This window comes from Crinia signifera, chromosome 7, assembly GCF_055691185.1.
Source record: "Crinia signifera chromosome 7, ASM5569118v1, whole genome shotgun sequence".
In the NCBI taxonomy this organism is placed as follows: domain Eukaryota; kingdom Metazoa; phylum Chordata; class Amphibia; order Anura; family Myobatrachidae; genus Crinia; species Crinia signifera.
The window spans coordinates 16437978-16453381 of record NC_139223.1 but is presented as its reverse complement, the minus strand read 5'-3'; the positions used below and the strand labels follow the sequence as shown (position 1 = coordinate 16453381).

Sequence of the window (15404 nt, the reverse complement as noted above, 5' to 3'; positions counted from 1 at the left end):
ACTGCGGCCTGGAGGTGTGGAGCAGCAGGGATAGTCGCGCCCATGGGAACGCCCAACATTTCATGGGCGTTCCCAAGTAAAAGCTGGGCGTTCCCATGGTAATCAGGCCATGACGTTATTCTAGTTGCGGTAATCGGGCCCTAGCCAGAATAACCCCCTATGTCATTCATTTTCTAGGATGCAAAATGATAGAATCTGGTTGCTATGGGTGACACCTTTTATAATTTTAGAAGCATTAGCAAAATCGATTCCGAGTTGCATTTTTGTGTGTGTGTGTTAACATTTTTTGCTGCCTAGCTGCTCCCGGAAACGCCATTTCTGTCCAACTTAGAATCGCTTGGGGTTACGGAAAGAATGATCACTACAGAACATTGCACGTTGCTAATGATCACTACAGTGCAGTGCAAGTTGCTTATGATCACTACAGTACAGTGCACATTGATAATGATCACTACAGTACATCGCAAGTTGCTTATGATCACTACAGTACAGTGCACATTGATAATGATCACTACAGTACATTGCAAGTTGCTAATGATCACTACAGTACAGCGCACGTTGCTAATGATCACTACAGTACAGCGAACGTTGCTAATGATCGCTACAGTACATCGCAAGTTGCTTATGATCACTACAGTACAGTGCACATTGATAATGATCACTACAGTACATCGCAAGTTGCTTATGATCACTACAGTACAGTGCAGGTTGCTAATGATCACTACAGTACATCGCAAGTTGCTTATGATCACTACAGTACAGTGCACATTGATAATGATCACTACAGTACATCGCAAGTTGCTTATGATCACTACAGTACAGTGCAGGTTGCTAATGATCACTACAGTACAGCGCACGTTGCTAATGATCACTACAGTACAGTGCACGTTGCTAATGATCACTACAGTACAGTGCACGTTGCTAATGATCACTACAGTACATCGCAAGTTGCTTATGATCACTACAGTACAGTGCACATTGATAATGATCACTACAGTACATCGCAAGTTGCTTATGATCACTACAGTACAGCGCACGTTGCTAATGATCACTACAGTACATTGCACGTTGCTAATGATCACTACAGTACAGTGCACGTTGCTAATGATCACTACAGTACAGCGCACGTTGCTAATGATCACTACAGTACAGTGCGCGTTGCTAATCACTACAGTACAGCGCGCGTTGCTAATGATCACTACAGTACAGCGCACGTTGCTAATGATCACTACAGTACAGCGCACGTTGCGAATGATCACTACAGTACATTGCACGTTGCGAATGATCACTACAGTACATCGCACGTTGCTAATGATCACTACAGTACAGCGCACGTTGCTAATGATCACTACAGTACATTGCGCGTTGCTAATGATCACTACAGTACATTGCGCGTTGATAATGATCACTACAGTACAGCGCGCGTTGCTAATGATCACTACAGTACAGCGCGCGTTGCAAATGATCACTACAGTACAGCGCGCGTTGATAATGATCACTACAGTACAGCGCGCGTTGATAATGATCACTACAGTACAGCGCGCGTTGATAATGATCACTACAGTACAGCGCACGTTGCTAATGATCACTACAGTACAGCGCACGTTGCTAATGATCACTACAGTACAGCGCACGTTGCTAATGATCACTACAGTACAGCGCACGTTGATAATGATCACTACAGTACAGCGCACGTTGCTAATGATCACTACAGTACAGCGCACGTTGCTAATGATCACTACAGTACAGCGCACGTTGCTAATGATCACTACAGTACAGTGCACGTTGCTAATGATCACTACAGTACAGCGCACGTTGCTAATGATCACTACAGTACAGCGCGCTAATGATCACTACAGTACAGCGCGCTAATGATCACTACAGTACAGCGCACGTTGCTAATGATCACTACAGTACATTGCGCGTTGATAATGATCACTACAGTACAGCGCACGTTGCTAATGATCACTACAGTACAGCGCACGTTGCTAATGATCACTACAGTACAGTGCACGTTGCTAATGATCACTACAGTACAGCGCACGTTGCTAATGATCACTACAGTACAGCGCGCTAATGATCACTACAGTACAGCGCGCTAATGATCACTACAGTACAGCGCGCTAATGATCACTACAGTACAGCGCACGTCGCTAATGATCACTACAGTACAGCGCGCGTTGATAATGATCACTACAGTACAGCGCGCGTTGCTAATGATCACTACAGTACAGCGCACGTTGCTAATGATCACTACAGTACAGCGCACGTTGCTAATGATCACTACAGTACAGCGCACGTCGCTAATGATCACTACAGTACAGCGCACGTCGCTAATGATCACTACAGTACAGCGCACGTTGCTAATGATCACTACAGTACAGCGCACGTTGCTAATGATCACTACAGTACAGCGCACGTTGCTAATGATCACTACAGTACAGCGCACGTTGCTAATGATCACTACAGTACGATGCACGTTGCTATATCTGCTTGCTAGCACCTTTTGCGCCCTCCAGGTGCCAAAATCCCTGGATATGGACCTGCCCTTGCAAGCGGCCGCTAGCAGGAGAAATTAATCGATGGTTGCGGCCCATCAAATGGTTTCTCCGGCCTTTGGTAATAAAGTCAGTGTGAACGGACTTTTATTACAGCCGCTATATGCCGAAAAGGGGGCGGGTGCTGATGTCATGTGACGTCAGCTGCCCGCCCCACGCAGGCATCAGCCCACGTGTATTCCCAGGGGAACGCCCAGTGTTTTCATGGGGATGACTACACGCAGACCCGCAACATCAATCACTGGGGCGAATTCGACCCATACCATGCAAACCAGAATCAGGCCCTTAATTACTGCTTCAGCTAATATGACTTTACCATCTTGCTGAGCCATTGATATACAGTTGTAGCCGTGCTCAACATGGCTGCGATGCGGCTGCAGGTGCCCGTTTGGCGCGCCTAATCGAATAGCCGAATGGAGAGCGACTCTATAGCCAGAACCTCTAACACCCACCAACCGCCAGCCCGCTGCGCCCCCTTCCTCCTCTTCCTCAAAGATTGAGAGGGTAAAACCATGTTCCAATGACTTTGCCATGTTCTGATGAGGGTGCCACGTTCCAATGACAGTAACATGTTCTCATGCGTGTCACATTCCAATGACAGTAACATGTTCTGATGAGGGTGCCACGTTCCAATGACTTTGCCACGTTCTGATGAGGGTGCCACGTTCCAATGACAGTAACATGTTCTGATGAGGGTGCCACGTTCCAATGACTTTGCCACGTTCTGATGAGGGTGCCACGTTTCAATGACAGTAACATGTTCTGATGAGGGTGCCACGTTCCAATGACAGTAACATGTTCTGCTGAGAGTGCCACATTCCAATGACAGTAACATATTCTGATGAGAGTGCCACATTCCAATGACAGTAACATGTTCTGATGAGGGTGCCACGTTCCAATGACTTTGCCACGTTCTCATGAGGTCCACGTTCCAATGACACTGAAATGTCCTAATGTGAGTGCCACGTTCCAATGACTCTGCCATGTTCTGCTGAGAGTGCCACGTTCCAATGACAGTAACATGTTCTGCTGAGAGTGCCACGTTCTAATGACAGTAACATGTTCTGATGAGATTGCTACGTTCCAATGACTTTGCCACGTTCTGATGAGAGAGCCACATTCCAATGACAGTAACATGTTCTGATGAGTGCCACGTTCCAATGACATGTTTTGATGAGAGTGCCACGTTCCAATGACAATGCCATGTTCTGATGAGGGTGCCACGTTCCAATGACAGTAACATGTTCTCATGCGTGTCACATTCCAATGACAGTAACATGTTCTGATGAGGGTGCCACGTTCCAATGACTTTGCCACGTTCTGATGAGGGTGCCACGTTCCAATGACAGTAACATGTTCTGATGAGGGTGCCACGTTCCAATGACTTTGCCACGTTCTGATGAGGGTGCCACGTTTCAATGACAGTAACATGTTCTGATGAGGGTGCCACGTTCCAATGACAGTAACATGTTCTGCTGAGAGTGCCACATTCCAATGACAGTAACATATTCTGATGAGAGTGCCACATTCCAATGACAGTAACATGTTCTGATGAGGGTGCCACGTTCCAATGACTTTGCCACGTTCTCATGAGGTCCACGTTCCAATGACACTGAAATGTCCTAATGTGAGTGCCACGTTCCAATGACTCTGCCATGTTCTGCTGAGAGTGCCACGTTCCAATGACAGTAACATGTTCTGCTGAGAGTGCCACGTTCTAATGACAGTAACATGTTCTGATGAGATTGCTACGTTCCAATGACTTTGCCACGTTCTGATGAGAGAGCCACATTCCAATGACAGTAACATGTTCTGATGAGTGCCACGTTCCAATGACATGTTTTGATGAGAGTGCCACGTTCCAATGACAATGCCATGTTCTGATGAGACTGCCAGATTCCAATAACAGTAACATGTTCTCATGTGTGTCACGTTCCAATGATAGTAAAATGTTCTGATGAGTGCCACGTTCCAATGACAGAACCATGTTCTGATGAGAGTGCCACGTTCCAATGACTTTGCCATGTTCTGATGAGAGTGCCACGTTCCTATGACTTTACCCCCTTCTGATGAGAGCGCCACATTCTAATGACCGTGCCATGCTGATAGTCACTGAGTGCCACCCATGCTGCGGTTAATGTGTGACTATGGGATGCCACATATCAGTGATGTCACACTATCTCTCTGTGTCCCAGTGTATACAGCTCTGCTCCGCTGTACACAACGTTATCACTGTGTATATACCCTTATGTATACAGATTTCTGTTACTCACTGCTCCCCCTGTGTTACAGTCACACATGTGCTATGTCCATGCCCCCATACTAAGCTGTGCCACTGTGGCTTTTCCCATGGGTACAAGAGGGATGGGCATGGGAAGGTCAGATCTCCTCGCCCCAACGCTGCTGCCCAAACAGGTTTTGGCCATGTGTGTACGAGAAGGCAGGTATGCACCTGTCCTGGAATGCAGATGGGTGTGTTTGTACCTCAGGTAGCCTATTAACCCCATAACCACCCGGAAATCAGAGTCCCTGGTCTGGCAACTAAGATGTGAATTATACATGATGTCACAGAGCTGAGTGACATCGCAGAGGACACTGTCCAGTCATGTGACCATCTCCCGCAAGCACTGACCAAAACTGCTGATTTTCAGCTGTCAGCTCCTGATGCACAGAACATTCGTTCCCAGTCTAGAGAGCGAGTAGAAAGAGGAACCGGGAGAGGGGAGCATCTGCATGCACCAGGATAGAAGGCAATACCGGTACCAGGGACCATCCGCAGGTACAGTGTGCCAGGGACCGCAAGGGGGTACAGTGTGCCAGGGACCACAAGCAGGTACAGTGTGCCAGGGACCACAAGGGGGTACAGTGTGCCAGGCAATGTGGGAAGATATCATATGCCAGGAGACATTGGAAGATACTGTGTGCCAGGAAAGGAGCAAGTACAGTGTGCCAGGGACCAAGAGCAGGTACAGTGTGCCAAGAGATGTGGGAAGATACCGTGTGCCAGGAGAGGAGCCTGGAGATGTGGGCAGATACTCTGTGCCAGTAGGGAGTAGGGCAGTGGTTCCCAAACTGTGTGCCGTTGCACCCTAGGGTGCCTAGGAGGACCTGCAGGGGTGTTCTGGATTGGTGGTCCATGACCCATTAAAATAATTTTATGACCAATGTAATAGACAAATTGTGGACAAAAAGAAGTGAATCCTGTCCCCATCACATAACTGACACTAGGGAATAAACACAATTTACTTACGTTAATATTCATTTCTATTTTCTCAATTAGAAACATTTGGGCTAGGGGTGCCGTGAAAAATGTTCTGATACTTAGGGGTGCAGTGATTGAAAAAAGTTTGGAAACCACTGCAGGGATCTGTGCCTGTGGGGAGTAGGGGATAATCTGTGCCAGTGGGGAGTAGGGGGTAATGTGTGCCAGTGGGGAGCAGAGGATAATATGTGGCAGTGGAGAGTAGAGGATAATATGTGCCAGTGGGGAGTAAAGGATCATCTGTGCCAGTGGGGAGTAGGGGATAATATGTTCCTGTGGGGAGTAGGGGGTAATGTGTGCCAGTGGGGAGCAGAGGATAATCTGTGGCAGTGGAGAGTAGAGGATAATATGTGCCAGTGGGGAGTAGGGGATAATCTGTGCCAGTGGGGAGTAGAGGATAATCTGTGCCAGTGGGGAATAGGGGGTAATGTGTGCCAGTGGGGAGCAGAGGATAATCTGTGGCAGTGGAGAGTAGAGGATAATATGTGCCAGTGGGGAGTAGGGGATAATCTGTGCCAGTGGGGAGTAGAGGATAATCTGTGCCAGTAGAGAGTAAGGGGTAATGTGTGCAACTGGAGAGAAGAGGATATTCTTTGCTAGTGGGCAGTAGAGAATGATCAGTGCCAGTGGGGAGTCAAACATAATCTCCGCCAGTGAGAAATAGGGGATACACTGTGCCAGTAAGGAGTAAAGGATGATCTGTGCCAGTGGAGAGTAGGGAATAATCTGTTCAAGTGGGGAGTAGAGAATAATCTACCAGTGGGGAGTAGGAGATAATCTGTACCAATGGGGAGTAGGGAATAATCTGTGCCAGTGGGGAGTAGGGGATAAAATGTGCCAGTATGGAGTAGAGGATAATCTACCAGTGGGGAGTAGGGGATAATCTGTGTCATTGGGGAGTAGGAGATTATCTGTGTCATTGGGGAGTAGGAGATTATCTGTGTCACTGGGGAGTAGGGGATAATCTGTGTCACTGGGGAGTAGGGGATCATCTGTGCCACTGGGGAGTAGGGGATCATCTCTGCCACTGGGGAGTAGGGGATAATATGTGCCAGTGGGTAGTATCAAATAATGTGTGCCAGTGCAGAGGATATATGGTGCCAGCCATGGATATAGATCCGGGAAGCAGGGTAAGGACAGGCAGAAGGAGTCAGACTGTTGCTGGGCAGTGACCACAGCAGGGAGGGGACTGAGGCTGTGCCAGAATGGCTGAGAGACTTACAAGTGCCCGGAGAGACGGCTGGTGACAGCACAGAGACTGAAGAGAGTGCTGTGTGATCCCAGAGACGTGTATGTCACCTCCCGGCTGCTGTCTCCATTCTGCTATTTCCCTGCAGCTGTATTATTATGCACATTCCTTTCTGCAACATCACTGTCACCCTCTCACTGCCGTATCATTGTGCTGGGGGGCTACGCTGTCACCCTCTCACTGCTGTATCATTGTGCTGGGGGGCTACGCTGTCACCCTCTCACTGCTGTATCATTGTGCTTCTCTCCTAGATCCCACTCATCTTCCCTGCACCATGCTGCCCTCCCTGTACTACCTGGTGCCTGTGCTGGGGGGCTACGCTGTCACCCTCTCACTGCTGTATCATTGTGCTTCTCTCCTAGATCCCACTCATCTTCCCTGCACCATGCTGCCCTCCCTGTACTACCTGGTGCCTGTGCTGGGGGGCTACGCTGTCACCCTCTCACTGCTGTATCATTGTGCTTCTCTCCTAGATCCCACTCATCTTCCCTGCACCATGCTGCCCTCCCTGTACTACCTGGTACCTGTGCTGGGGGGCTACACTGTCACCCTCTCACTGCTGTATCATTGTGCTTCTATCCTAGATCCCACTCATCTTCCCTGCGCCATGCTGCCCTCCCTGTACTACCTGGTGCCTGTGCTGGGGGGCTACGCTGTCACCCTCTCACTGCCGTATCACTGTGCTTCTCTCCTAGATCCCACTTATCTTCCCTGCACCATGCTGCCCTCCCTGTACTACCTGGTACCTGTGCTGGGGGTCTACGCTGTCACCCTCTCACTGCTGTATCATTGTGCTTCTCTCCTAGATCCCACTCATCTTCCCTGCACCATGCTGCCCTCCCTGTACTACCTGGTACCTGTGCTGGGGGGCTACGCTGTCACCCTCTCACTGCTGTATCATTGTGCTTCTCTCCTAGATCCCACTCATCTTCCCTGCACCATGCTGCCCTCCCTGTACTACCTGGTGCCTGTGCTGGGGGGCTACGCTGTCACCCTCTCACTGCTGTATCATTGTGCTTCTCTCCTAGATCCCACTCATCTTCCCTGCACCATGCTGCCCTCCCTGTACTACCTGGTGCCTGTGCTGGGGGGCTACGCTGTCACCCTCTCACTGCTGTATCATTGTGCTTCTCTCCTAGATCCCACTCATCTTCCCTGCACAATGCTGCCCTCCCTGTACTACCTGGTACCTGTGCTGGGGGGGGGCTACGATGTCACCCTCTCACTGCTGTATCATTGTGCTTCTCTCCTAGATCCGACTCATCTTCCCTGCACCATGCTGCCCTCCCTGTACTACCTGGTGCCTGTGCTGGGGGGCTACGCTGTCACCCTCTCACTGCTGTATCATTGTGCTTCTCTCCTAGATCCCACTCATCTTCCCTGCGCCATGCTGCCCTCCCTGTACTACCTGGTGCCTGTGCTGGGGGGCTACGCTGTCACCCTCTCACTGCTGTATCATTGTGCTTCTCTCCTAGATCCCACTCATCTTCCCTGCACCATGCTGCCCTCCCTGTACTACCTGGTGCCTGTGCTGGGGGGCTACGCTGTCACCCTCTCACTGCTGTATCATTGTGCTTCTCTCCTAGATCCCACTCATCTTCCCTGCGCCATGCTGCCCTCCCTGTACTACCTGGTGCCTGTGCTGAGGGGCTACGCTGTCACCCTCTCACTGCCGTTACATTGTGCTTCTCTCCTAGATCCCACTCATCTTCCCTGCACCATGCTGCCCTCCCTGTACTACCTGGTGCCTGTGCTGGGGGGCTACGCTGTCACCTCCTCAATGCCGTATCATTGTGCTTCTCTCCTAGATCCCACTCATCTTCCCTGCACCATGCTGCCCTCCCTGTACTACCTGGTACCTGTGCTGGGGGGCTACGCTGTCACCCTCTCACTGCTGTATCATTGTGATTCTCTCCTAGATCCCACTCATCTTCCCTGCACCATGCTGCCCTCCCTGTACTACCTGGTGCCTGTGCTGGGGGGCTACGCTGTCACCCTCTCACTGCTGTATCATTGTGATTCTCTCCTAGATCCCACTCATCTTCCCTGCACCATGCTGCCCTCCCTGTACTACCTGGTGCCTGTGCTGGGGGCTACGCTGTCACCCTCTCACTGCTGTATCATTGTGCTTCTCTCCTAGATCCCACTCATCTTCCCTGCACCATGCTGCCCTCCCTGTACTACCTGGTGCCTGTGCTGGGGGGCTACGCTGTCACCTCCTCACTGCTGTATCATTGTGCTTCTCTCCTAGATCCCACTCATCTTCCCTGCACCATGCTGCCCTCCCTGTACTACCTGGTACCTGTGCTGGGGGGCTACGCTGTCACCCTCTCACTGCTGTATCATTGTGCTTCTCTCCTAGATCCCACTCATCTTCCCTGCACCATGCTGCCCTCCCTGTACTACCTGGTACCTGTGCTGGGGGGCTACGCTGTCACCCTCTCACTGCTGTATCATTGTGATTCTCTCCTAGATCCCACTCATCTTCCCTGCACCATGCTGCCCTCCCTGTACTACCTGGTGCCTGTGCTGGGGGGCTACGCTGTCACCCTCTCACTGCTGTATCATTGTGCTTCTCTCCTAGATCCCACTCATCTTCCCTGCACCATGCTGCCCTCCCTGTACTACCTGGTGCCTGTGCTGGGGGGCTACGCTGTCACCCTCTCACTGCCGTATCATTGTACTTCTCTCCTAGATCCCACTCATCTTCCCTGCACCATGCTGCCCTCCCTGTACTACCTGGTACCTGTGCTGGGGGGCTACGCTGTCACCCTCTCACTGCTGTATCATTGTGCTTCTCTCCTAGATCCCACTCATCTTCCCTGCACCATGCTGCCCTCCCTGTACTACCTGGTGCCTGTGCTGGGGGGCTACGCTGTCACCTCCTCACTGCCGTATCATTGTACTTCTCTCCTAGATCCCACTCATCTTCCCTGCACCATGCTGCCCTCCCTGTACTACCTGGTACCGGTGCTGGGGGGCTACGCTGTCACCCTCTCACTGCTGTATCATTGTGCTTCTCTCCTAGATCCCACTCATCTTCCCTGCACCATGCTGCCCTCCCTGTACTACCTGGTGCCTGTGCTGGGGGGCTACGCTGTCACCCTCTCACTGCTGTATCATTGTGCTTCTCTCCTAGATCCCACTCATCTTCCCTGCACCATGCTGCCCTCCCTGTACTACCTGGTACCTGTGCTGGGGGGGGCTACGCTGTCACCCTCTCACTGCTGTATCATTGTGCTTCTCTCCTAGATCCCACTCATCTTCCCTGCACCATGCTGCCCTCCCTGTACTACCTGGTACCTGTGCTGGGGGCTACGCTGTCACCCTCTCACTGCTGTATCATTGTGCTTCTCTCCTAGATCCCACTCATCTTCCCTGCACCATGCTGCCCTCCCTGTACTACCTGGTGTCTGTGCTGGGGGGGGGGGGGGGGGCTACACTGTCACCCTCTCACTGCCGTATCATTGTGCTTCTCTCCTAGATCCCACTCATCTTCCCTGCACCATGCTGCCCTCCCTGTACTACCTGGTGCCTGTGCTGGGGGGCCACGCTGTCACCCTCTCACTGCTGTATCATTGTGCTTCTCTCCTAGATCCCACTCATCTTCCCTGCACCATGCTGCCCTCCCTGTACTACCTGGTGCCTGTGCTGGGGGGGGCTACGCTGTAACCTCCTCACTGCTGTATCATTGTGCTTCTCTTCTAGATCCCACTCATTTTCCCTGCACCATGCTGCCCTCCCTGTACTACCTGGTGCCTGTGCTGGGGGGCTACGCTGTCACCTCCTCACTGCTGTATCATTGTGCTTCTCTCCTAGATCCCACTCATCTTCCCTGCACCATGCTGCTCTCCCTGTACTACCTGGTGCCTGTGCTGGGGGGCTATGCTGTCACCCTCTCACTGCTCTACTGTATCATTGTGCTTCTCTCCTAGATCCCACTCATCTTCCCTGCACCATGCTGCCCTCCCTGTACTACCTGGTGCCTGTGCTGGGGGGCTACGCTGTCACCTCCTCACTGCTGTATCATTGTACTTCTCTCCTAGATCCCACTCATCTTCCCTGCACCATGCTGCCCTCCCTGTACTACCTGGTACCTGTGCTGGGGGGCTACGCTGTCACCCTCTCACTGCTGTATCATTGTGCTTCTCTCCTAGATCCCACTCATCTTCCCTGCACCATGCTGCCCTCCCTGTACTACCTGGTGCCTGTGCTGGGGGGCTACGCTGTCACCCCCTCACTGCCGTATCATTGTGCTTCTCTCCTAGATCCCACTCATCTTCCCTGCACCATGCTGCCCTCCCTGTACTACCTGGTGCCTGTGCTGGGGGGCTACGCTGTCACCCTCTCACTGCCGTATCATTGTGCTTCTCTCCTAGATCCCACTCATCTTCCCTGCACCATGCTGCCCTCCCTGTACTACCTGGTACCTGTGCTGGGGGGCTACGCTGTCACCCTCTCACTGCTGTATCATTGTGCTTCTCTCCTAGATCCCACTCATCTTCCCTGCACCATGCTGCCCTCCCTGTACTACCTGGTGCCTGTGCTGGGGGGCTACACTGTCACCCTCTCACTGCTGTATCATTGTGCTTCTCTCCTAGATCCCACTCATCTTCCCTGCACCATGCTACCCTCCCTGTACTACCTGGTACCTGTGCTGGGGGGCTACGCTGTCACCTCCTCACTGCCGTATCATTGTGCTTCTCTCCTAGATCCCACTCATCTTCCCTGCACCATGCTGCCCTCCCTGTACTACCTGGTGCCTGTGCTGGGGGGCTACGCTGTCACCCTCTCACTGCTGTATCATTGTGCTTCTCTCCTAGATCCCACTCATCTTCCCTGCACCATGCTACCCTCCCTGTACTACCTGGTACCTGTGCTGGGGGGCTACGCTGTCACCCTCTCACTGCTGTATCATTGTGCTTCTCTCCTAGATCCCACTCATCTTCCCTGCACCATGCTGCCCTCCCTGTACTACCTGGTACCTGTGCTGGGGGGCTACGCTGTCACCCTCTCACTGCTGTATCATTGTGCTTCTCTCCTAGATCCCACTCATCTTCCCTGCACCATGCTTCCCTCCCTGTACTACCTGGTACCTGTGCTGGGGGGCTACGCTGTCACCCTCTCACTGCCGTATCATTGTGCTTCTCTCCTAGATCCGACTCATCTTCCCTGCACCATGCTGCCCTCCCTGTACTACCTGGTACCGGTGCTGGGGGGCTACGCTGTCACCCTCTCACTGCTGTATCATTGTGCTTCTCTCCTAGATCCCACTCATCTTCCCTGCACCATGCTGCCCTCCCTGTACTACCTGGTGCCTGTGCTGGGGGGCTACGCTGTCACCTCCTCACTGCCGTATCATTGTGCTTCTCTCCTAGATCCCACTCATCTTCCCTGCACCATGCTGCCCTCCCTGTATTACCTGTTACCTGTGCTGGGGGGCTACGCTGTCACCCTCTCACTGCTGTATCATTGTGCTTCTCTCCTAGATCCCACTCATCTTCCCTGCACCATGCTGCCCTCCCTGTACTACCTGGTACCTGTGCTGGGGGGGGCTACGCTGTCACCCTCTCACTGCCGTATCATTGTGCTTCTCTCCTAGATCCCACTCCCTGCACCATGCTGCCCTCCCTATACTACCTGGTGCCTGTGCTGGGGGGCTACGCTGTCACCCTCTCACTGCTGTATCATTGTGCTTCTCTCCTAGATCCCACTCATCTTCCCTGCACCATGCTGCCCTCCCTGTACTACCTGGTGCCTGTGCTGGGGGGCTACGCTGTCACCCCCTCACTGCCGTATCATTGTGCTTCTCTCCTAGATCCCACTCATCTTCCCTGCACCATGCTGCCCTCCCTGTACTACCTGGTGCCTGTGCTGGGGGGCTACACTGTCACCTCCTCACTGCCGTATCATTGTACTGGGGGGCTACACTGTCACCTCCTCACTGCCGTATCATTGTACTGGGGGGCTACGCTGTCACCCTCTCACTGCCGTATCATTGTGCTTCTCTCCTAGATCCCACTCATCTTCCCTGCACCATGCTGCCCTCCCTGTACTACCTGGTGCCTGTGCTGGGGGGCTACGCTGTCACCCTCTCACTGCTGTATCATTGTGCTTCTCTCCTAGATCCCACTCATCTTCCCTGCACCATGCTGCCCTCCCTGTACTACCTGGTGCCTGTGCTGGGGGGCTACGCTGTCACCCTCTCACTGCTGTATCATTGTGCTTCTCTCCTAGATCCCTCTCATCTTCCCTGCACCATGCTGCCCTCCCTGTACTACCTGGTGCCTGTGCTGGGGGGCTACGCTGTCACCTCCTCACTGCCGTATCATTGTGCTTCTCTCCTAGATCCCACTCATCTTCCCTGCACCATGCTGCCCTCCCTGTACTACCTGGTACCTGTGCTGGGGGGCTACGCTGTCACCCTCTCACTGCCGTATCATTGTGCTTCTCTCCTAGATCCCACTCATCTTGCCTGCACCATGCTGCCCTCCCTGTACTACCTGGTACCTGTGCTGGGGGGCTACGCTGTCACCCTCTCACTGCCGTATCATTGTGCTTCTCTCCTAGATCCCACTCATCTTCCCTGCACCATGCTGCCCTCCCTGTACTACCTGGTACCTGTGCTGGGGGGCTACGCTGTCACCCTCTCACTGCCGTATCATTGTGCTTCTCTCCTAGATCCCACTCATCTTTCCTGCACCATGCTGCCCTCCCTGTACTACCTGGTGCCTGTGCTGGGGGTCTACGCTGTCACCCTCTCACTGCCGTATCATTGTGCTTCTCTCCTAGATCCCACTCATCTTCCCTGCACCATGCTGCCCCCCCTGTACTACCTGGTGCCTGTGCTGGGGGCTACGCTGTCACCCTCTCACTGCCGTATCATTGTGCTTCTCTCCTAGATCCCACTCATCTTCCGTGCACCATGCTGCCCCCCCTGTACTACCTGGTACCTGTGCTGGGGGGCTACGCTGTCACTCTCTCACTGCCGTATCATTGTACTTCTCTCCTAGATCCCACTCATCTTCCCTGCACCATGCTGCCCTCCCTGTACTACCTGGTGCCTGTGCTGGGGGGGCTACGCTGTCACCCTCTCACTGCTGTATCATTGTGCTTCTCTCCTAGATCCCACTCATCTTCCCTGCACCATGCTACCCTCCCTGTACTACCTGGTACCTGTGCTGGGGGGCTACGCTGTCACCTCCTCACTGCCGTATCATTGTGCTTCTCTCCTAGATCCCACTCATCTTCCCTGCACCATGCTGCCCTCCCTGTACTACCTGGTGCCTGTGCTGGGGGGCTACGCTGTCACCCTCTCACTGCTGTATCATTGTGCTTCTCTCCTAGATCCCACTCATCTTCCCTGCACCATGCTGCCCTCCCTGTACTACCTGGTGCCTGTGCTGGGGGGCTACGCTGTCACCCTCTCACTGCTGTATCATTGTGCTTCTCTCCTAGATCCCACTCATCTTCCCTGCACCATGCTGCCCTCCCTGTACTACCTGGTGCCTGTGCTGGGGGGCTACGCTGTCACCCTCTCACTGCCGTATCATTGTGCTTCTCTCCTAGATCCCACTCATCTTCCCTGCACCATGCTGCCCTCCCTGTACTACCTGGTACCTGTGCTGGGGGGCTACGCTGTCACCCCCTCACTGCTGTATCATTGTGCTTCTCTCCTAGATCCCACTCATCTTCCCTGCACCATGCTGCCCTCCCTGTACTACCTGGTGCCTGTGCTGGGGGGCTACGCTGTCACCCTCTCACTGCCGTATCATTGTGCTTCTCTCCTAGATCCCACTCATCTTGCCTGCACCATGCTGCCCTCCCTGTACTACCTGGTGCCTGTGCTGGGGGGCTACGCTGTCACCCTCTCACTGCTGTATCATTGTGCTTCTCTCCTAGATCCCACTCATCTTCCCTGCACCATGCTGCCCTCCCTGTACTACCTGGTACCTGTGCTGGGGGGCTACGCTGTCACCCTCTCACTGCTGTATCATTGTGCTTCTCTCCTAGATCCCACTCATCTTCCCTGCACCATGCTGCCCTCCCTGTACTACCTGGTGCCTGTGCTGGGGGGCTACACTGTCACCTCCTCACTGCCGTATCATTGTGCTTCTCTCCTAGATCCCACTCATCTTCCCTGCACCATGCTGCCCTCCCTGTACTACCTGTTACCTGTGCTGGGGGTCTACGCTGTCACCCTCTCACTGCTGTGTCATTGTGCTTCTCTCCTAGATCCCACTCATCTTCCCTGCACCATGCTGCCCTCCCTGTACTACCTGGTGCCTGTGCTGGGGGGCTACGCTGTCACCCTCTCACTGCTGTATCATTGTGC

General features: G+C 52.9%; 1 protein-coding gene across 1 annotated transcript in view; it reads left to right on the top strand.

Moving 5' to 3' along the window:
- The first annotated feature begins 6887 nt into the window (after nt 1–6887).
- Nucleotides 6888–15404, top strand: part of LOC146019841 (lysophospholipase D GDPD1-like) — a 32958-nt gene continuing 24441 nt past the window's right edge. The window contains exon 1 of the mRNA XM_083152438.1: nt 6888–7110. The gene's annotated coding sequence lies outside the window, so the exon portion shown is untranslated. The remainder of the gene's footprint in view (nt 7111–15404) is intronic.